The following is a 23,474-nucleotide window of genomic DNA, read 5'->3' as shown; positions in this document are numbered from 1 at the left end:
TCTCTGAGAGCCACCACAGAGGACACTCTCTCCCTCTCTGGGCAGGATGGTATAGGGATATGAAACCTGAATCTCTAGATTCATTTTGCCGTCCTGAGAGAAGCAAGATCTAGAATGAAGTTGACAAGACTGAAGACAGAGAAGACAAAGGTAAAGAAGGAGGTCTTTAACATGGCTGAACAACTAAATTAAACCTACCCTGAAGCCTATCCTACCTTGGACTTTTTATAAATCACTTCCATTGCTTCCATTTGTCTGAGTTATCTATCCCTTGAAATTGAAAGTATTTCATTGTCACAGCAAAATCACATGAAATGGGGAAATGCTGAAGGGAACTGGAGCAGACAGGAGACTAGGCACAAAGTAATAAGACATGAAATGGCAGTGAGAAGAAGAGGGACAGCCTGAGTCACTGCAAGGGGAGAATTCATTTGGAAGTCTAATCTATATCAATGTGACCAGAATGTCCTTGTTAAATAAGAGACAGAGAAAAATTTAAGAAATATAGCTTCCTTTGCCCACCACACCTCACCACCTCAACACTAAAAGCCTGTTTATAGCACTTCCTTATACCCAATACACCATGTTTGGCTATCACGAAAAAATTACAAGGCATAATAAAAGGCAAAAAACACAGTTTGAAGAAACAGGCGCTGCAGGAATGTTGAAGTTACCAGAGCAGGAATTTCAAATAACAATAATTCATATGCTAAGGGCTACACTGAATAAAGCAGGCAGTGTGCAAGAACAGATGGACAATGTAAGCAAGACAGAAATCCTAAAATAAACAAAAACAGGCCAGGCGCAGTGGTTCATACCTGTAATCCCAGCTCTTTGGGAGGCCAAGGCGGGCAGATCACCTGAGGTCAGGAGTTCAAGACCAGCCAGGTATGGTGACACATGCCTATAATCCCAGCTACTCGGGAGGCTGAGGCATAGAATCACTTGAACCTGGGAGGTGGAGACTCTAGTGAGCAGGGATTGCACCACTGCCCTCCAGCCTGGATGACAGAGCAAGACTCCATCTCAAAAAAAAAAAATACTTTTTTCTTTCCTTCCTTTCTTCCTTGCTTCCTTCCTTCCTTCCTTTTTCTTTCTTTCCTTTCTTTCTTTCTTTCTTTTCTTTCTTTCTTTACTTCTTTCTTTTTTTTTTTTGGTTTTTTTTTTTTTTGGATGGAGTTTTGCTCTTGTTGCCCAGGCTGGAGTGCAATGGTGCAATCTCAGCTCACCACAATCCCTGCCTCCCCGATTCCCAGGAGAATTGCCTCAGTCTCCCAAGTAGCTGGGATTACAGGCACCCGCCACCATGCCCAGCTAATTTTGTATTTTTAGTAAAGACGGGGTTTCTCCATGTTGGTCAGGCTGGTCTCAAACTCCCAACCTCAGGTCATCTGCCTGCCTCAGCCTCCCAAAGTGCTGGGATTACAGGCATGAGCCACCACACCTGGCCAACTTATATTTTTCTTGTTCTTAATTGAACTAACAGTAACAGTTGGTTCAAGATAATAACAGAAATGATGCATTCAATTGTGTATGCTTATGTGTATGTTTTATATATTAGACATATATGCACGTTATGTATTACATATATATCATAGTCTATATATGCTTATATATGCGAAATAAATGACAGTAATGATATAAAGATCAGGAGGAAGGAATTAGGATTATTTTGCTCTTATATGGTACTCACTTTACCTGTGAAATGGTATAGTGTTATTTGGAAGTTGACTTGGATTAGTTGTAAAAGTATACTGTAAACTCTAGAGCAATCACTATAAAGAAGTGACAAGAAGTATAGCCAAAAACTAAGAGAAAATGGAATAACATAAAAGGTTTATTTAAAACAGTAAAAGGCAGAAAAAGAATGAAAGACAAAAAATAGATCCCCGCTGGCAAGGGGCATGGAAAAGAAAGACGAAAAGGAATAAGCTTAACAAATAGAAAACAGTAACAAATATGATAGATGTCAATCAAACTATATCAATGATCACTTTAACATCAATAGCTTAAATGTACCAATCAAAAGACAGTGATTGTCAAGGTGGATCAAAAAAGACTTATCAACATGTTGTCTACAAGAAACCCACTTTGAATATAAAGACACATACATATTAAAAGTAACAGATGGAGAAAGACATACCATGTTAATACTAACAAAAAAATTTGGAACACTGACAGCACCAAATGCTGGTGAGTATGTTCAGCAACAGGATCTATCCATTCATTGCTAGTAGAAATGCAAAATGATACAGCTACTTTGGAGGAAGTTTTAGTCATTTTCTACAAAGCTAAGCATCCTATTACCAAACAATCCAGCAGTTGTGCTCCTTGGTATTCACCTAAAGGAGATGAAAACTTTTGTGCTTACAGAAATCTGCACATTGATGTTTACAGCAGGTTTATTTATAGTTGCTAAATCTTGGAAGCAACCGTGACGTCCTTCAGTAAGTGATTGAGTAAGTAAAGTGTGGAACATCTAGACAATTTTGCTGTGAACCTAAAACTGGCTCTAAAAAGTAGTCTATTTTTTTAAAAAGAGTTTTAGGAGGGGAAATCATCATCAGATTAATAAAGAACAAAAATGGGTGTAGAAGAACAGTTAACTGCAATGGTACAGGTGAGAGATGGTGCTAGTTTGGTCTCAGGTGGCAGCAAAGGAGAAAATGAAAAGATGATAGCCCTAGAGGGGAAATAAGATTCACAGACGTGTCTCTCTGGAAGTCAATGAACTATTTGCCCTTAGTTTCCTTATCTGCTAAAAGAGAGAGAGGAGTATGGGGGTTGACCAGAGGTCTTCATGATTTAGGGATAACCTATCACTGAACCAAACGTAAGGCAAACAGAATCAACTGAATGCTTGAGTCAGACATGTTTTCCTTTGTAATGGCAGCTCTATATTAAACAAGAGCAATATGAGGCAGATGATGGTTTTTATGAGAGAATTTTGAAAACATAACTTCCTGAACACTCTTTAAATAAAACAACCCATTTCTTTATTATCCTAACTGTGCTAATAGTGGCTATTAAACATGATAATGTAATCAAATATGAAAAGAGCCATTAAGAGACACAGACAATATGTGGAGAGGTTCCAAACTACTTCAAACAGGAGTCCCAGAAGTAAACAAAGGAAATGGAAGAGAAGTGCTATTTGAAGAGATAATAGCTAATACACTGATAGACTTTGAGAAAGTCAGAATCCCTCAGATTAAAAGTAACAGGAGGTACAGAGCAGGAAAAGTGAAAGTAAACTTACACCTACACATTACGATGGAACAGTAGAAAACCAAAGCTGAAGAGGAAAACTCTTAAAGCTCCCAGAGAGAAAGTACAGATTTCTTAAAAGGAATGACGATTAGATGGACAGCAGACTTTTCATCAGCAAAAACAAGTGCCAGAGAACAACAGGTAATAATGGTAGTTAGTGCTGATGATAAATAACCATCAACATAAAAATCTATACTCACATAAACTATCATTTAAAAGCACCTGAGAAATGTAACTGCACGATCATTGATGAAAAGGACATAGTATAGAAGAATAATAACAGCAAACATTTATTGAATACTTACTATGTGCAAAGATAGTGTTCAAAGCCCAAAAGTTATTTAATTCTCACATCAATCTTGAGGGAGCTAGTATAATTACCCTGATTTTACACAAAAGAAAACTGAAGCACAGAGAAGCACAGAAAGGTTGAGTTACTTATCCAAGATCACACAGCCATAAAGTGGCAGAGCCAAGGCTCTACACCAGGCAGCCTGGTTTTGAAGCCTGTGTATGTTCTCACCACTCCCAGAGACTGGGGGAAGGAGTCAGACTCAGGCAAAGAGCAGCAGGCACAGAAATGAGTAATAATATGAGGGTACTATGTTTTTAAAAATTGAGAGAATTGAATTCTTACGTGTTCTTTTAAGAAACAAAATTAAAATTCTTGGCAATACTGACAAGGCAGATGGAAGAAAAGTGGGAGTGAGCTTTGTTCTCTAGTAAGTGTGGAAAGTCCAGGAAGTGATCAGAGATAAATATTGGACTTTGGGCTTTTTGAGTTGCTTTGTAGGTTTAGTTAAATGCAGAAGTTAACAGTTAAAGGGTAAAAACACTAAAAAACATATGTAAAGACAATACGAGACCTTATTATGAGGAAGAACGTGGAATTTACCTTTATTCCCACTGATAGAATTAATTAAATGGGCCAGGTGCAGTGGCTTACGCCTATAATCCCAGCACTTTGGGAGGCTGAGGTGGGTAGATCACCTGAGGTCAGGAGTTTGAGACCAGCCTGGCCAACATGGTGAAACCCCATCTCTACTACAAAAAAAAAAAAAAATTAGCTGGACATGGTGGTGGGCACCTGTAATTTCAGTTACATGAGAGGCTGAGGCAGGAGAATCACTTGAACTCAGGAGGCGGAGGTTGCAGTGAGCCAAGATCACGTCACTGCACTCCAGTCTGGGCAACAAGAGTAAAACTTCATCTGAAAACAAACAAACAAACAAAAAAAGAATGAATTAAATGAACCGTGGCCAATGGCCAGTGGCCAGTGTTCCTTCTCTGCAGATAAACCTTAGGAGTTTACAGCACACAGACCAGATCAGTCAGGAGTGGCCATCACACCATGGGGCACCCTCAGTGGCCTTCTGCATTTTTTGCCAGAAGTTAGCATGTGCCTGTGATCTAAGCCTCACCTGTAAGCCCAAGACAGAGCTGTGAACTGTAAGTAGAATGTCACGTGGCCCTTACAGAGCAACTCTAACTCAGCGGTTAGTTGAGTGGAGGTCATAAACCAAAATAAAATTGTAAGCCCCCCAGTTGGCTAAACAGGCCTCTCTCTTGGCCAACAGGATCCCAAAGAAACCTGAGAAACTACTTCATGCCATGATGGAAAAGGCAATGTTGGACATGCCTCCTTTTACCCTGGTAAATGGTAAAATGACTGGTTATTTTAAAAAGAGGAATGCTTAGGACAAAACAAAGTCCAAGCATGTCATAAATGGTCTGTGTAAATCACGTTCAGGTTCCTAAAAGAACTTATGAAAGAAATTGTATATGTGATTAAGGTGTCTATAATTAAAAGGAAATTGTAATCATCTTTCTAGAGATTGGGCTTTGATGTTAAAAACACATTAAGGCACTAAATAATTGATTAGAACAACAGATTTTCTTTCTTTTTTTTTTTTTTCCTGAGATGGAGTCACGCTCTGTCACCCAGGCTGGAGTGCAGTGGTGTGATCTCAGCTCACTGCAATCTCTGCCTCCTGGTTCAAGCAATTCCCCTGCCTTGGCCTCCTGAGTAGCTGGGACTACAGGCATGCACCACCATGCCTGGCTAATTAGAGATGGGGTTTCACCGTGTTGGCCAGGCTGGTCTCAAACTCCTGACCTCAAGTGATCCACCTGCCTGGGCCTCCCAAAATGCTGGGATTACAGGCGTGAGCCACTGTGCCCAGCCCAAGATTTTTTTAAAGTGTTGATTTACTCTTAATAAAATTGAATTATAAGAAGTCTTAAACGTTGCATTCTCCTTCAGCACCGTCTAACTATGTCATGCCACTCTCTCCTGCCCTGTGAGGTTTCCACTGAGAAGTCTGCCGCAAAGATACTGGAGCTCCTTTGTATGTTTCTTTTCTTTTGCTGCTTTTTGGATCCTCTCTTTATCCTTGACCTTTGGGAGTTTGATTATTAATTGCCTTGAGGCAATCTTGTTTGGATTAAATCTGCTTGGTGCTCTATAACCTTCTTGTATTTGAATATTGATATCTTTCTCTACGTTTGGGAAGCTCTCTTATTATCCCTTTGAATAAACTTTCTACCCCAATCTCTCTTTTTACCTTCTCTTTAAGGCCAATAGCTTAGATTTGCCCTTTTGAGGCTATTTTCTGAATCTCATAGGTATGCTTCATTCTACTTTATTCATTTTTCTTTTGTCTCCTCAAACTGTGTATTTTCAAATAGCCTGTCTTTGAGCTCACTAATTCTTTCTTCTCTTGATCAGTTCTGCTGTCAAGAGATTGTGATGTTGGCCAGGCATGGTGGCTCACACCTGTGATCCCAGCACTTTGGGAAGCCAAGGTGGACAGATCACCTCAGGTAAGGAGTTCAAGACCAGCCTGGTCAACGTGGTGAAATCCTGTCTCTGCTAAAAATACAAAATTAGCTGGGTGTGGCGGTGCTCACCTGTAATCCCAGCTACTCAGGAGGCTGAGGCAGGAGAATCACTTGAACCTGGGAGGCAGAGGTTGCAGTGAGCTGAGATCATGCCACACCACTTAAAAAAAAAACAGAGATTGTGATGAATTCTTCAGTATGTCAATTGCATTTTTCAGCTCCAGGATTTCTGCTTGATTTTTTTTTTTTAAGATAGAGTCTCATTCTGTTGCCCAGACTAGAATGCAGTGGCATGATCACAGCTCACTGCAGCCTTGACCTCCTAGGCTCAATAGATCCTCCTGCCTCAGCCTCCCAAGTAACTAGGACTACAGGTGCGCACCACCGCATCCTGCTAATTTTTGTATTTTTTGTAGAGGCAGGGTTTTGCCATGTTGCCCAGGCCGGTCTTGAACTCCTGGGCTCATGTGATCTACACACCTCGGCCTCCCAAAATTCTGAGATTACAGACATGAGTCACTGCATCCAGTCTGACTCTTTTTTAATTATTTCAATCTCTTTGTTAAGTTTATCTGATAGGATTCTAAATTCCTTCTCTGTGTTATCTTGAATTTTGTTAAATGTTACAAAACAGCTATTTTGAATTATTTCTCTGAAAGGTCACATATCTCTGTCTCTCTGGGATTGGTCTCTGGTGACTTATTTACTTCGTTTGGTGAGGTCATGTTTTCTTGTATGGTCTTGACGCTTGTAGATGTTTGTCAGTGTCTGGGCGTTGAAGAGTGAGGTATTTATTATAGCCTTTGCAGTCTGGGCTTGTGTGTACTCATCCTTCTCAGGAGGGGTTTCCAGGTTTTCAAAGGGACTTGAAAGTTGTGATCTAAGCCTTTGGTCACTGCAGCCACATCTGCTTTAGGAGGCACTTAAAGCCTAGTAATGTTTGGCTCTTGCAAACTCATAGAGGTACCACCTTGGTAGTCTTGGGTAAGATCCAGGAGAGTTCCCTGGATTAGTAGGCAGAGACTCTTCCTCTCTTCCCTTGCTTTCCCCCAAACAAATGAAGTCTCTCTCTCGGCCGACTGCTTAGAACTGGGGGAAGATTGACACAAGCACCCCTGTGGTCACCACCACTAGGACAGTGCTGGGTCAGACCTGAAGCCAGCACAGCCCTACTCTCACCCAAGGCCTGTAGTGACCACTGCCTGGCTACTGCCTGTGTTTACTCAAGCACCAAGGGCCGTACAATCATCGGGTGGCAAAGCCAACTAGGCTTATGTTCTTCCCTAAAGGGCAGTGAGTTTCCCTTGGTCCCAGTGGGTCCAGAGATGCTGTCTGGGAGCCAGGGTTTTGAGTTGGGAACCTTAGAAATCTACCTTGTGCTCTACTCTACTGTGGCTGAGCTGGCACCCAAGCCACAGGACAAAGTCCTTTCCACATCTCTCTCCCCTTACTTCAAGAAGAGGAGCCTCTCGCCATGGCCACCATGGCCCACTCACTCCCAGGCCCATGGTAAGCACTGCCAGGCTATCACCATGTTCACTCAAGGCCCAAGGGCTCTTCAGTCAGCTTGTGGTGAATTCTGCCAGTCCTTAGTCTCTGCCTTCAAAGGGACAGTGTGCTCCCTTCTGGCCTAGGGCAGGTCCAGAAATGCTGTCCAAGAGCCAAGGCCTAGAATCAGGGACCCTAGGAGTCCACTTGGTGCTCTACCCAACTGTAGCTGAGCTGGTACTCATGCTGTAAGACAAAATCCTCTTTACTCTTCCCTCTCCTTTCCTCAAGCAGAAGGGATCTCTCTGCATAACCACCATAGCTGGGAATGTGCTGGGTCACACCTGAAGTCAGCACAGCTCTGAGTCTCACCCAAGGCCTGCAGAGAGTACTACCTGGTTACTGCTGCTGCTTATTCAGGGTCCAGGGACTCTTTAGTCAGCAGGTGATGAATCCTGCCAGGACTGGGTCCTTCCTTTCTAGGCAGTAGTTTCCTTCTGGCCCAGGGTGTGTTTAGAAATGTTGTCTGGGAGCTAGGGACTGGAATGCAGGCTTCAGGACTCTGCCTGTTGCCCTACTGTGGCTGAGCTGGTATCCAAGCTACAAGACAAAGTCCTCTATACTCTCCCTTCTTCTCTCCTCAAGCAATGGGAAGGAGTCTCTGTTGGAACTGCGAGCTGCGCTGCCTGGGGTTGGGGGAGTGGTGATGCAAACACTCCATTGGCTGCCCCAACTGGTATCTAACTGGGTTGTGTGTCTCCTAAGTCCATTGGCTCTGAGCCCAGCACAACACCTGGGTAAGATTCAGGAGAGTTCCCTGGATTACTAGGCAGAGATTTTCCTCTCTTCCCTTACTTTCCCCCAAACAAATAAAGTCTCTCTCAGCTGACTGCTTAGAGCTGGGGGAGGGTTGACACAAGCACCCCTGTGGTCATCACCACTGGGACAATGCTGGGTCAGACCTGAAGCCAGCATAGCCCAAGCCTTGCCTGGAAATTGAGGTCCTGTGACCTAAACTGCCTTTCATATTTATTTAGGACCCCAGCGCATTTTAGCTCATAATGGCAGGGCTTGCCAGAACTCAGGTTCCCAACACTAGTTGGGATGATTTGCCTGTGGCTAGGGCTAGTCTAAATGCTCCGTTTGTGGGTGCCAGCTGAGTTCTGCCCCATGTTGCTTTCCACTATGACAGGGCAGCACTGAGTTCCAATGCAAAGCCCCTGACACTCACTGTGCTCTCTCTCTTCCAAGTGCACAGAGTCTCTCTATGCACTGCCAGGGGATGAAGTAAGGGTGATGTAGGTGATTCAAGGCTGTTTTTCCTACCCTCTTCAGTGCTTCTTTCTTTAATATGGTGTTAAAACCAGGTACTGTAATTACTCACCTGATTTTTGGTTCTTATAAAGGTGTTCTTGTGTGGATAGTTGTTCAATTTGTTGTTCCTGAGGGGATTGTGAGAGAGACAATCGTTGGATGCTTCTATTTGGCCATCTTGCTCCACTTCCCTAATCTGTTTCTTTTTAAAAATTTCTCAGATTGATATCTCAGAAGTTCAACTTCTGCCGTACTCTGCTGCTTTCAGCTTTTTATCCCTTTGGAAAGGCCTGGGATGCTCTCCTTCAAATTTTGTTGGCTTCTGTGACTTTTTTTTTCTTTTTCCTCCAGTTCTAAATCTGTTTTTATGGCCTGATATAAAATGTTTTATCCTGAAAGTTTTTAAAGAAGGCAATATTTTGGGCATAGTGGTTCACATCTGTAAACCCAGCCACTCTGGGAGGCCGAGGCAGGAGGAATGCTTTAGCCCAGGAGTTCAAGGCCAGCAAAGGCAATATAGTGACACTGTATCTCTACAGAAATTTTTTTAAAAAATTAGCCAGGCCTGGTGACATATGCCTGTAGTCCCAGCTACTCAAGAGGCTGAGGTGGGAGGATTGCTTGAGCCCGTGAAGTCAAGAATGCAGTGAGCCAAGATCACGCCACTGCACTCCAGCCTAGGTGATGGAGCAAGATCCTGTCTCAAAAAAATTAAAAATTAAAAATTAATAATTAAAAAAAGAAGGCCATATTTTCCTCCAGAATAACATAATTCTGTACTCTTGGCTTTTTCTAACATATTTAGGGGCCAGGAGCCCTCCAAAGGTTTGCTGAAAAAAATCAACTCACAAAAAACAGATTGGTTGAAAAGAAAGCATATAGATTTGTTTGGTATATATATGTGAGAATTTTCAGAGTAAAGACCCAAGATACAGGGAAAATTGTTCATTTTTATGCTTAGGTTCAACAAAGTATGAACAGCCACGTAAAAAACTAAAGATGTAATTGAATGCTAGTAGACAGTGTGGGGAAAGGAGCAAGGCCTGTCTGTCTAAATTCTTCTTCACCTCCCTGAGTATGCATCTCCTTCCTTCTGGGTATAGGGGTCTTATAACCTATAGTCCAGCAAGGAAGTTCAGAGAATTTCTTCATGGCCAGAGAAAAGTGGAGAAAAATTAGAGGAATATTTTTAAGTTTTATGGCTGGATTTGAGAAAAAGGGGCTCTGGTTTCTGGGACTCACCTTGGGGAAGAGAGATTCTAGTTTTTATAGCCAGCCTAAAGGGAAAATGGCACTGAGAAACAGGAGGGCAGGAGAAGGCCAAACAGAAACTTTTACTTCTGAGGCTGCTCCTTTGGTTATGTGAAAGGAAGATACCATGGCCCCACACAATCATTAAGGCAAACTCAAGCTGGAAACTGCTTAGGGCAAACCTGCTTCCCATTCTATTCAAAGTCATCCCTCTGCTCACTGACATAGATGCGTATCTGACTACCTCTTTTGGAAAGGCTAATCAGAAACTCAAAAGAATGCAACCATTTGTGTCTCACCAGTCTGTGACCTGGAAGCTCCCCCCCAACTTCCAGTCTTCCTGCCTTTGCTTCAAGTTGCCTTTCCAGGCAACTTCTTACTTCTTACTTATGTTGATTGATGTCTCATGTCTCCCTAAAATGTATAAAACCAAGCTGTGCCCCGACCACCTTGGGCACATGTCAGGACTTCCTGAGGCTGCGTCATGGGCAGGTCCTCAACCTTGGCAAAATAAACTTTCTAAATTAACTGAGACCTGTCTCAGATTTTCTGGGTTCATAGTTATCACTCTGGGGTATTGTTTTCTGAACCCCAAGGTATGTCTAAAGTGGTCAACATAACCAGACAACTTCCCATGCTGTAGCTAAGAGTCACATATGTCCCTCCTCAAGGCCTCTATAATATGGTGGTCACTCAATCCAGGACACACTCTTTCTGTGTGTCTGATTAATTTATCTTTTTAGCAAGTCTGACATTCAGGTTATCCAAATGGGCTTCCCATAAGGAAAAACTGTAGCAGAACGAGCTGCAGACAAACCTCCTCAGACACCAAGTTAAAGAAGGAAGTGGTTTATTCGGCTGGGAGGATCGGCAAGACTCCTATCTCAAGAGCCAAGCTCCCCGAGTGAGCAATTCCTGTCCCTTTTAAGGGCTCACAACTCTAAGGGAGTCCTTGTGAGAGGGTTGCAATCGATTTGAGCAAGCAGAGGGTACGTGTCTGGGGGTGCTGCATGCACTGGTAATCAGAACGAAACAGAACAGGACAGGGATTTTTACAAAGCCTTTCCGTACAATGTCTGGAATCTATAGATAACATAACCGGTTAGGTCAGTGGTCCATCTTCAACTACCAGGCTTAGGTCAGACAGCCCCAGGCCTGGTTTTGGGTCTGGTTCCTTGGTTTCAGGTCTGGTTCCCAGGCACCGGGCTACCTGCCTTTAATTTTGCTTCTCTTTCTTTTTCGGAGTATAAAACAATATAAAACAATATGAGAGGGTCTGTCTCTCTTCTCTCAAAACAGTCACTGTAGAAGAGTTTTTTTCCTCCTTTTTAGCAACTAGTCTAAGAAACAAAAATTTTAAGATAATTCCTATGTTGTTTTTATTAGGTTTTTTAAAAATTACTTTTAAAAACCAAACATTAAAAGAGTTAAGGTTTTTACATCCATATAACTTTCTATACAGCTTTTAAAGTCTTTTGGCCAGCATGGTGGCTCACGCCTGTAATCCCAGCACTTTGGGAGGTCAAGATGTGTGGATCACTTGGGGCCAGGAGTTTGAGACCAGCCTGGGGAACATAGTGAAACCCTATCTCTACTAAAAATACAAAAATAAGCCGGGCATGGTGGCTTGCACCTGTAAACCCACCTACTCAGGAGGTTGAGGCAGAAGGATCCCTTGAACCAGGGAGACAGATGTTGCAGTGAGCCAATATCAGGCCACTGCACTCCAGCCTGGGCAACAGAGTAAGACTGTCTCAAAAATAATAACAATAAAAATCAAGTCTTTTTATTATCACTCTGGTTAAGTGAATAACTATTATTTTATAATGACCCGCGGTTCTGTTTCAAAAATGTTTTGAGTCTTTTAACATTTTTTGGCAAACAGTCTCAAAAGTCAAATCCTAACTTAAGCCTCTGACTTAGATTTATTGCTGGAGGCTTATCAGAACTATAAAAATTAATCACCCCAAGGTTATAGAATCTTTCTATAGCTTCCAATTAAGATAAACTTTAGTATCATCACCTCCAGCCTGATGGTTAGACATCAGTTGAGAGACTCCCTCCATTCCCATTAAATAGGGTCTTTATCAAATATGTTAACTAGCTCTTGTTCTGTTAAGTTGAAGGGGATTGACTCCTGGGTACTCCTATCTCATCTCAAAGGAGCACTGACTCCTAGTAAATCTTAAATGTCAATACTGTTATCTGGCAGCAAACTTAAGTTAACCAAAACCTCATCCTCAGAACTGAGAGATGATAACAGCCAAAATACACTGCTTTCATGCTACACTTGTTAAATCAAGTTTAGCCTAAAGCTGCCTCCTTACGTATTTTAAGTTTGGCCTAAAGGTTTCTCCGTATATTGTGAACAAATGGAGGTATAGACTGTAGCCTGCACTTGTGCCAATCACCGAGCTTTGGCCAACCAGATGTAGCCAACTGTTCAAATAAGGCAAATGCCAACCTGTAACCAACCCAGATTTTTCTCTACCTCACTTGTATTTTCTGTGCATCACCTTCCTTTTTCTGTCCACAAATCTTCTTCCACCACTTGACTGTGCTGGAGTCTCAGAGCCCATCCTGGCTCATGAGGTTGCCTGATTCGTGAATCATTCATTGCTCAATTAAACTTTTAAATTTAATTTGGCTAAAAATTTTTTTTAATCACACTGGACAAGACCTATATTCAAAAGCATAAATACTAATTTAATAATTTTTCCTCAGCCAGGTGCAGTGGCTCACGCCTGTAATCCCAACACTTTGGGAGGCCAAGGCAGGCGGATCATGAGGTCAGGAGATCAAGACCATCCTGGCCAACATGTGAAATGCCGTCTCTACTAAAAATACAAAAATTAACCAGGTGTGGTGGCACGTGCCTGTAATCCTATCTACTCGGGTGGCTGAGGCAGGACAATCACTTGAACCTGGGAGGCAGAGATTGCAGTGAGCCGAGATTGCGCCACTGCACTCCAGCCTGGCAACAGTCCTCTATCCAAATTAAAATCATTGTTCTGTGCCTTAATACTACACAATTTAAATGTTTACTTCTTATTTGTCAGTTTCCCTTTCCTGTCATTGTCAGAGCCAGGCAGGGTTTATGTCCTTTTGTTTTGTTTTCCACAGTTGAAAAAACAGACAAACAAAAACCCCTTTTTCTTTTCTTATCTTTCTTTTTTTTTTTTTTTACCATTTCGGTTTTTATTAATAAAATAGAAACCTAAACTCAGACAACTGCTTTATTCTTGCATCTAATCTGACCATATATTGGAGTAGCAATTCTTTTTAAAAGGGCTTAGGTGAGAACCGTCAATATATCAGTTTCATCAAAAACTCTAGGTTGGAATACCTTAAAAAGAGCAAATTAAATATCAGAAAGCACAGAAATCTCTCCCTCAAACAAGAGGGGCTTCGTTTAATAGTCTTTAATATAGCTCATTTGCAATCACATGAAACTCCATCAAGATCAATCATGTTGCACAATCCCTAAAGGATAAAACTGAGGAAACTCATGAATAATTTTCACCGCTTCATTGTAAAGTCCAAGATCAAAAGGATGGTTATCTTCTTTTTTTTTTTTTTTTTTTTTGTTGTTGTTGAGACGGAGTCTCGCTCTGTCGCCCGGGCTGGAGTGCAGTGGCCGGATCTCAGCTCACTGCAAGCTCCGCCTCCCGGGTTTACGCCATTCTCCTGCCTCAGCCTCCCGTGTAGCTGGGACTACAGGCGCCCGCCACCTCGCCCGGCTAATTTTTTGTATTTTTAGTAGAGACGGGGTTTCACCGTGTTAGCCAGGATGGTCTTGATCTCCTGACCTCGTGATCCGCCCGTCTCGGCCTCCCAAAGTGCTAGGATTACAGGCTTGAGCCACCGCGCCCGGCCGGTTATCTTCTTTAAACTGGACATAAGATGTACATGTGATGGTGGCCTTGGCAGTCACTCTTCCAACCACTTCCATAATTCCGGAGATTTCTTCATCAAAGGGTTCCATCAATTCAATGGTTCCATTTTTTTCCTTCTCCATCTGAAAGAATAAAAATTTTTCCAGTGGGATGAATCTTTTCCAGCCTCCCTATGAAGCAGACAGGTTTGTCGATGAACTGAGCTAGCATTCCGGCGTTGATACGCAACCTGGGCAACTCCATCGTGTTCACCATGATTATGGTCCAACGCTGCGGCAGGCGGGAAACCCACGAAAAACCCCTTTTTCTTTTTGAGCTATTTATAGCATACAAAATTGGGTAAAGCAACAAATACTCCCTTTCTCTGTACCTGAAAGCTCCAAAATTTAAAACTTATTTAGAATCCCACAGGGCTGAATCTCCTTTCATTGCTAATGTCCCACTGCTAAAACTTACCTCTAGGGGAAATACAAGCACCTTTCCTCTAGGCCCAGGGATTACTGCGGAAGCAGTGGACATGTGGGATTGTAAGTATGGATTCTGAGGGCTCAGGGATTACTGCGGAAGCAGCGGACATGTGGGATTGTAAGTATGGATTCTGAGGGATAGAATTAGTGCAGACCCTCCACATCAAGGGCGGGTATTCAGATGCCTAAACAGCTGACAAAATGAGAGACTTTTCCTCCTGGGTCATTATGTGGCCCCTTTCCATCTACCCCAACTATAAAGAATTTCCTGCTTCCTATAGAGTTAAAAGAAAATTGCCCAGAGGATATCAAGTGACAAAGCTTCCTGAGTATAGTACTCCCAGTTATGAGATTTATGAAGATAGATAGATACAATGATGCATAGTTTTTATGCCTGGGGAGATCTTATTATTTTTTATTAGTCATCTTAGAACAAATTACTAAAAAGACTGCAAAAAGCATTGCAATACAACAAAAGTCTCTAAACTCCCTAGTTTAAATGGTTTTAACAAAATGCTTATGTTCTGCACAGCTAATTGCTACAAGTCTGTAACTAAAACCAAGACTGCAGTCGCTCAACGCATAAAATTTATAGATAAATCAGTTCTGTAAACTTGCCTTTTGACTTTTTGGCTCTTATACTACTTAGAAGATTTTAAAGGTTTGATGAATGCCTGCACACTTCCACTCCTGCCTGGCCTAGAATGCTTAAATTGACTATGAGTCTTTTGGATCTAAGTGTCTTGGCTATGGGGGTCCCAGCAAGGGACAGGATGGATGCAGGCCAGGTAGCTACACCACTGCAGCAACAATACACAACAAAATAAAAGTTTGGCCATTGATGTTGCTTCTGGCAAATCTTGACCAGAAAGGGGAGAATGGAAACCAAAAATAAAATTCTAAGCATCCCAGTTGGCTAAATAGACCCTTCTCTTGGCCAACAGGATCCCAGAGAAACCTGAAAAACTACTTCATGCCATGATGGGAAAGGCAAAGTTGAATACACCTCCTTTTACCCTCCTGCCTTTTGAGTTTAGGCACAACTGACCAGCACTAACTCAAAAGACTGACAACAGACTCTGTAGCAGTAAGATACCAAATTCCAGCTTGACTGTGGTATAGCATCCCATGGCAGATCGCAGGCCCTGAAGGAAATCAAAGTATTTCACCCCAAAATATATTTCTTTGACATATTTCGTAATGGCCCTGCAAAGCTGTCTCTTATGGGAAATGTGTCCTCTATAGAGAATCCCCTTCCATAACTAGATCTTTTCCAGAGATTGATGCCTTTAAGGTCCCATAAGAGACGTTTACCATCTATTCTCTCTGAAGCGTGCTACCTGGAGGCTTCATCTACATGATCAGAACCTTGGCTTCCACAACTCCCCTTGTCTTAACTCGATAATTTCTTTATGCTGACTTCAAATTCTTAAGGGGCAAAGCTTAACTTTTCAACCAGTTGCCAATCAGGAAATCTTGGACTCCACCTATAACCTGGAAGCCACCTCATTCAAGATGCTCTGCCTTTCCAGGCCAAACAAGTATATACCTTCCATGTATTGATTTATGTTTTTAACTTGTAACTTCTGTCTCCCTAAAATGCATAAAACTGAGCGGTAACCAGACCACCTTGGGCACATGTTCTCAGGACCTCCTGAGGCTGTGTCACACACCATGGCCCTTAACATTTGCAAAACAAGCCTCTAAACTGATTGAGACCTCTCTGAGATACTTGTTGGTTTACAAGGTTTATCTTCAGAGAAGAAATACCAGGAGTGTTAGTAGTCTACTGGGGCTTGAGGAAGCAGGAGGAGAGTCCTCTAGATCTATAATTCTTGAAGCGAAGCTTCGATGGCTTTTATGGTGGCCAGGGCCCTATGCTGCTCTAGGGACTCTTGTGACAGGTCAGATCTATGGCCTGAGATTTCCCCAGGCACAAACTTTGCTTCCATGTAGAATGCTAACCACTGGGGAGTTCGCAGCATCGTGCAAAGGAGAGCCCACAGGCTATGATTTTAGGGGATCCAAGATGTCAGACTGTTTGAGATTCCTGGGCTATTCCAGGGCAGAGAGAATTTGGAAGTGGCAGAAAGGAAAGCATGTTAGGCAGTGCCTTTTTATTGAGGAGGTAAACTTTGGGGAAAAGTATACAAAATAGTGAGGGAGGGAAGGGCCATCTGCCCTGCCAGCAGAGGCAGCTGAGCCAACGCTGTCAGTTCACTCCCACGTCCAGAAGCCCAGGCAGTCCTGGGCAGGGTTGCAGTGACAGAAGCAACATTTCTTTTTTTTTTTTTTTTTTTTTTTTTTTTGAGAGGGGGGTCTTGCTCTGTCACTCAGGCTGTAGTACAGTGGCATGATCTCGGCTCACTGCAACTTCCACCCACCGGGTTCAGGCGACTCTTCTGCCTCAGCCTCCCCAGTAGCTGGGATTATAGGCGCCCACCACCTAGCCCGGTTAATTTTTGTATTTTTAGTGGAGACCGGGTTTCATCACATTGGCCAGACTGCTCCCAAACTCTTGACCTCAGATGATCCACCCGCCTCGGCCTCCCAAAGTGCTAGGATTACAGGCGTGAGCCACTGCACCCAGCCAGAAGTAACACTTCTTATAGTGGACAGCAGGGAAGTTGGCTGCTGGTGAGGAGGGGAATCATCCCTTGAACCCACCAAACTATCAGAGTCACTTGGTGGGAGGAAAATAGGTCTTCCCACAAAGGATGGGCCTACTCAGCCCAGGGTAGCCTAACACAGGTCACGCCTTTGAAAACAGATGATTTCATATCTATGGAAATGCCTCCTTTGCTAGAGGACTGTCAAATGGACCTTAAGATACATTTGAGTATGTGGAGCCCTCATAACAGTTTGGCTTTACCAGTACAAGCAATAGTCTCCATCAGGTAACAGCAGGTCAGGTAAGGCTAGAAGCTTACTCGTATCAGCTTGAGGTGATACTAGGGATCATGAAGGCCCTTTGATTCTGAGTGTACAAGTGAGCCAAGTCAGTAATAGAGCAGCACCACTGGGGCAGGTAGAAGACAGGAGCTGATAGATGTTCACAGAGCGGCACAAGGGTTGGAGCCCAAAGTACAACAACCAGTTCCAAAGTTGAGCCAAGGACCTGAGGGAGCAGGTGGACATGGGAGGCCAGAGCCATAGCAGGGTTCAGCTGTGTGGGACACTTTCTAGGAACTGTATCCAAGGATTTCTTTCTTATATTATTTTTAATTATTTTTAATTTAATTTTTTTGGAGACAGACCGTCACTCTGTCACCCAGGCTGGAGTGCAGTGGTGCAATCATAGCTCACTGCAACCTCGAACTGCTGGGCTCAAGTGATCCTCCCACCTCAGCCTCCTGAGTAGCTAGCACTACAGGAGTGTGCCACCAAAGAGTTCTGTCCTTGAGATGACTTTGTTTTTTGATTTTTGTTTTTTTAGAGACAGGGCTTCACTCTGTCACCCATGCTGATCTTGAATGCCTGGCCTCAAATGATCCTCCTGCCTCAGCCTCTTGAGTTACTGGGATTACAGGCATGAAGCACCTCACCTGACACCTGACTCTGAGTGGCTGGTTACTTATTAGCCATGACATGAGACTGTGAAGTGACTTTTCTTCAAGGGTATCTTCAAGGCCCTGCTAGACATTTGACAAATATATGATAAGCATATCTCTGCTAGACATTTGACAAATATATGATAAGCATATCTCTGCTAGACATTTGACAAACATGCAATAAGTTTATCCACAACTTTATCCACAACTTGGCTAGTGGCCATTAGACCACATATACTGCATTTGCTCACTCTTCTCAAGGCGTAATGCCTCATCTTTCAGTATCTCTGGAGGATTGGCTTTAAGATAATTTATATTTCCATTAGCTGATACTGCCCTTACTGCTTTGCTATCTTTTCTTTTTTTGAGACAGAGTCTCGCTCTGTCACCCAGGCTGGAGCACAGTGGTGTGGTCTTGGCTCACTGCAACCTCCACCTCCTGGGTTCAAGTGATTCTTCTGTCTCAGCCTCCCGAGTAGCTGGGATCATAGGCATGTGCTACCATGCGCAGCTAATTTTTGTATTTTTAGTAGAGATAGGGTTTCACCATGTTGGCCAGGCTGGTCTTGAACTCCTGACCTCAAGTAATCCACTTGCTTTGGCCTTCCAAAGTGAGTTACAGGTATGAGCCACCGCACCTGGTACGCCCCCACACTTTTTTCCTTAAATAAATAGAGACAGGGTCTCAGTGTGTTGCCAAGGCTGGTCTCAAACTCCTGGGCTCAAGCAATCCTCCCACCTTGGCCTCCAAAGTGCTGGGATTGCAGGTGTAAGCCACCACGCCCAGCCATCTGCTATCTTCTTTTACTACATTTTATAAATTTTAAAGTCTCTTTGAATACTCCTATTTTACTTTATTCTACATTGAGAGTTTTTTGATCCAGACTCTAGCAGGAGCTGTAGAAGTATTATTCTCTGTGTGGGACAGAAACTTTCTACATTCTGGATCTAGAGTGGGGCTCTAATAACGGATGAGAATTGAAAACTGGTACAAAGAAAAACAATTTTACAAAACATTTAGCTTTCAGAAGAAATCATAGGTAAATATAATTACGACCTTGATGCAAGGAAGGATTTCTTTAAAAATATACCAAATGCACAAACTATAAAGGAAAAGATTATTAAAAAGTCAAATTTTAGAAAATAACATATCTGAAGAAAGATAAGAGGAATTATAATTGTTTCTCAAAAACCAAAGCTTTAAGAGATTGTGAAAAGACTGCACTGGGGTTTTACTACATAATCGACAACACATTCAGTGTATTGGCTTAGTTACTGAATGTGTCAGAAAATTACCTTACCCAGTTTTACCTATAATACGAACTTTCTGACTGGGATTTGGAAATGACGTCATAGGGAAGACACGGTGTATATGTACAAGGAACAAAGACAGCCAACTGTTTTGTTTTGTTTTTCTCCACAAAGAGCAAATCAAAAGAAATGGGTTTCACCTGAGGAACGATGTCATAGGAAAATAGTTACTGAAATGGATTTCTAATGGAAAATGCCAGACCCAATGTGCCCTTTTTAAATAATGAAAACTTTGTATCTCTCCCAGTGAGCAGTGAGCCGGTAGAAAAATTTTTTTGCCCTCCTCTAAGATAAATATTCCTGCTTACTCTTAAAACAGACTAACAGGCTGGCCATGGTGGGTTACACCTATAATCGCAACACTTTGGGAGTCCAAGGCAAGAGGACTCCTTGCAGCCAGGAGTTTAAGACCAGTCTGGTCAACATAGCCAGACACTGTCTCTACAAAAAAAAATTAGCTGCGTGTGGTGGTGCACACCTAGCTACTCCGAGGCTGAGGCAAGAGCCCAGGAATTCGTAGCTGCAGTGAGCTGTGATCACACTACTGCACTCCAGCCTGGGTGACAGAGCAAGCCCTCGTCTCTTAAAAGAAGAAAAAAAAGACATAATTTCTAGTTTAGTCCCTAAATGAGAATTTCTTAACTAGGAATTTGCAATAGAATAATCTGCAGAATCTGGTGGAAAAAAATACAGGCCTTGGACCTGATTCCTGTGACACTGATTGAGTAAAGTCTGGCTGGGCCCTGGCATCCATGTTTTAAAAATTATATTCCCCCGGTGATTCTGGTATGAAGCTCCAGTTGAGAACTACTGTGACAGAACTTTTGGATTCTTCACTGTGATTAAGCTTTCTGCAGAATGCTCTGTAATAGCCCTCAATCCTTATGACTGTCCCCACCCCCTTGTTCTTCCATCTGTTTGCTCACTTGACCTTCCTAGGTTCTTGACGAGTAACCCATACATGCAAATCATGTTGAACAAATAATGTGTGGGGCAAGCAGGTAGCCTGGTAGCACCAAGTCACTAGCATGTAGTAACAATGAAATGAGAAGACTGAGAAGGTGAGAAAATGCTGAGAAAGAGAAAGAATGATGGAGAACCTGGAAGCATATCAACCCTAAAAGAGGAAAAAAGGAATGGGAGCAAATGCATAAACCTATACCCTCCTCCCCTCATCCTGCCTGTAGTAATCCCTGCACCAGCTGTCTCCTTAGCAACCGCTTCCCATTGGTCACCAGCCTCAATGGGACTGATATAAACCTTCTGTTATTTCCCTTTCCGAGAGCTGAGGAGACAACTGCCTCTTCTTCAGTTCATTTGCTATTACTCTTGCTGATGTTCTACGCTGTTTGGAATGTCTAGCTATTCCCACGAGGGCTTTTTCCTTTCTAACCTTCACACAGGCTAAGTTCTCTGTAACGGAGCTCATGCTCCTTCCCTGTTTACCACCTTCAGAAGTTAACAGAGGGAATCTGGACAAATTTGTTTTGGACAAACATTACCTACAGACTCTAATTTTTGACACTGATGGCTGGATGGGTGAGATTAAAGTGGTTGTGAGGACAGATTCAGACAGGGACTTCTGAATCTCACTGCGATGTCTGCTTGTGGTTTGAAGATTTCTAAAAACTGCTTCAAGTGCCCTCAGATTTGATCTTCTTTTGCCTGTAAGATAAATGATTTATTCACTATGGCAAACGTTGGGCTGAAATTTTCAACACCAGTTCTTGGTTTGACAAAGACTATTGGGTTAAAACAACAACACAAGAAAAATTCTTGACCAGTCACTGAGACAATATATGAAATGAAATTTTTAAGAATCTTCTAGGAATTTTGTCTTTTTTTTTTTTTTTTTTTTTTTGGAGACAAGGTTGCACTCTGTCACTCAGGCTGGAGTGCAGTGATGTGATTAGAGCTCACTGCAGCTCAAACTCCTGGGCTCAAGCAATCCTCCTGCCTCAGCCTCTCGAGTAGCTGGGACTACATAGGCATGCACTCCCATATCTGCCTAATTATTTTATTTTTTGTGGAGTCAGGGGCTCACTTTGTTGCCCAGGCTGGTCTTGAATTCCCGGGCTCAAGCAATCCTCCTGCCTTGGCCTCCCAAAGTGCTGGCATTACAGGTGTCAGCTACTGTGCCTGGCCTCAAGTTTTAACATTACTATAAACATCTTGTTGTCTCCAAAATATATGAGTACAATAAACCTATGGGACAGTGTTTGGTTTAGGCCATTTGGACTAATAATAGGTCAGTCTTGATATAGTTAATTATGCTATTAGCTATAGACTATAGAGACTGAGACCCCAATTCACACTGCACTGAGAAGCATAGTTTCATCAATGTTATTCTCCAAGAGTAACAATCTCCAATCTAGTGTCCAGACCTCTTTGTGAGTAGGCCTGGTGAATGTTTTTATGGTTCAGAAGTCTTAAGTTTCCTTTCCTGTCTCAACTTTTTGGGAAGGTCTAGGGAAAGCTTGCATAAGAGTTAAGGTAAAGAAAAGTCTAAATAATGTTTGGAGTTCTGAGACCATTTAAATATTTGTAGAATTAATTAATGGAACACTATCATATTTAGTCTATGTAATACCAATGATGATTCCCCATGATTTATTCTGTTTCAGCCACTGTCATTTATAAAAATTGTCTAGTTTCTCTGCTGCCATGTAGACACTTGAGTGTTGATACTTTTTCTCTATCAGTTACTTTTGTTAATATCAGAAAGAAGCAGTCTAAGAAAGAGCAGGGACCCGGCGTGGTGGCTCCCGCCTATAATCCCAGCACTTTGGGCGACTGAAGTGGGAGAATCACTTGAGCACAAGAGTTTCATACCAGCCTGGCCAACAATGACGAAACCCCATCTCTACAAAAACAAATACAAAAAGTAGCCAGGTGTGGTGGCGCATCCTGTGGTCCCAGCTACTCAGGAGGCTGAGGTGGGAGGATCGCTTGAGCCTGGGAGGCTGAGGCTGCAGTGAGCTATGATCGTGCCACTGCACTCCAGCCTGAGCGACAGAGCAAGACCCTGTCTCGAGGAAAAAAAACAGAACAGGTGTTTCTGTTTTGAGTGATTCTCTAAATACAAAAATGTCACCAACTTATTTAGCTCTATTGTAAGAGTTAGTAGGGCAACAAAAGTTGATCAAGTTTCTACTTTCTATTCTACCACATACTGTTCTGACACTGAGGAGACTATAGAAATCAGCACAGATAGAGGACCTGCCCCTTCAAGGAGGACAAGAGACTGGAACCCCTAAAACATTTCCTCTACTAGAAGAATGCATCTGAGGTATGTGCTTCACTGCTGTGCTGAGGATGTGATAGCCTTTTTTTGAGCTAGCTATTTACTCAAAAATGTTTTAACTAGAATCAGCTAAAAACATTCTTAACCTAAAGTCAAGGTTAAAATCTGAGATTTCTTCACTTCCTATTTGTATTTTACAATGTTGGTTAGTTTTAGTTTTTCACCTTAGGCATTATTCAAATTAGAAAATGCTCTGCACAGTTAAAAGATTATTTCTTTAAAGGCTGCCTATTAAATAAATTTGTTAGTGAGCCCACTTTTAAATGAACAATTTAGAAGTAGGAACAAGTGCCAGGCGTGGTGGCTCAAGCCTGTAATCCCAGGACTTTGGGAGGCCGAGAGGGGCGGATCACGAGTTCAGGAGATCGAGACCATCCTGGCTAACACGGTTGAAACCCCGTCTCTATTAAAAATACAAAAAATTAACCGGGCGAGGTGGCGGGCGCCTGTACTCGGGAGGCTGAGGCAGGAGAATGGCGTAAACCCGGGAGGCGGAGCTTGCAGTGAACCGAGATCGCGCCACTGCACTCCAGCCTGGGCGACAGAGCGAGACTCTGTGTAAAAAAAAAAAAAAAAAAAAAAAAAACAGGAACAAGTGTATTTTTTTTGTTTTTCATTTTCATGTTCCTGTTCTCTCACTCCTTTCAAAAAATAAAAAAAAGTAGTCAAAACAAAACCACAAATATCAAGAAGCTAAGTCCTGAAACAGACTGGTGGGGCCCCCAAAGTTACCATGCTTCTATTGTGATTTCTGCAGCCTATCTTATGTAAGTCACCGATT

At 42.5% G+C, this 23,474-nt stretch overlaps 1 pseudogene; it reads right to left on the bottom strand.

The window, feature by feature from the left end:
• Positions 1 to 13,627: 13,627 nt before the first annotated feature.
• LOC100426779 (replication protein A 14 kDa subunit-like) lies at positions 13,628 to 14,315 on the bottom strand (annotated as a pseudogene).
• Positions 14,316 to 23,474: the final 9,159 nt, after the last annotated feature.

Source organism: Macaca mulatta, chromosome 12, assembly GCF_049350105.2.
Source record: "Macaca mulatta isolate MMU2019108-1 chromosome 12, T2T-MMU8v2.0, whole genome shotgun sequence".
Lineage (NCBI taxonomy): Eukaryota > Metazoa > Chordata > Mammalia > Primates > Cercopithecidae > Macaca > Macaca mulatta.
This window is presented reverse-complemented; position numbering and strand designations above follow the sequence as displayed.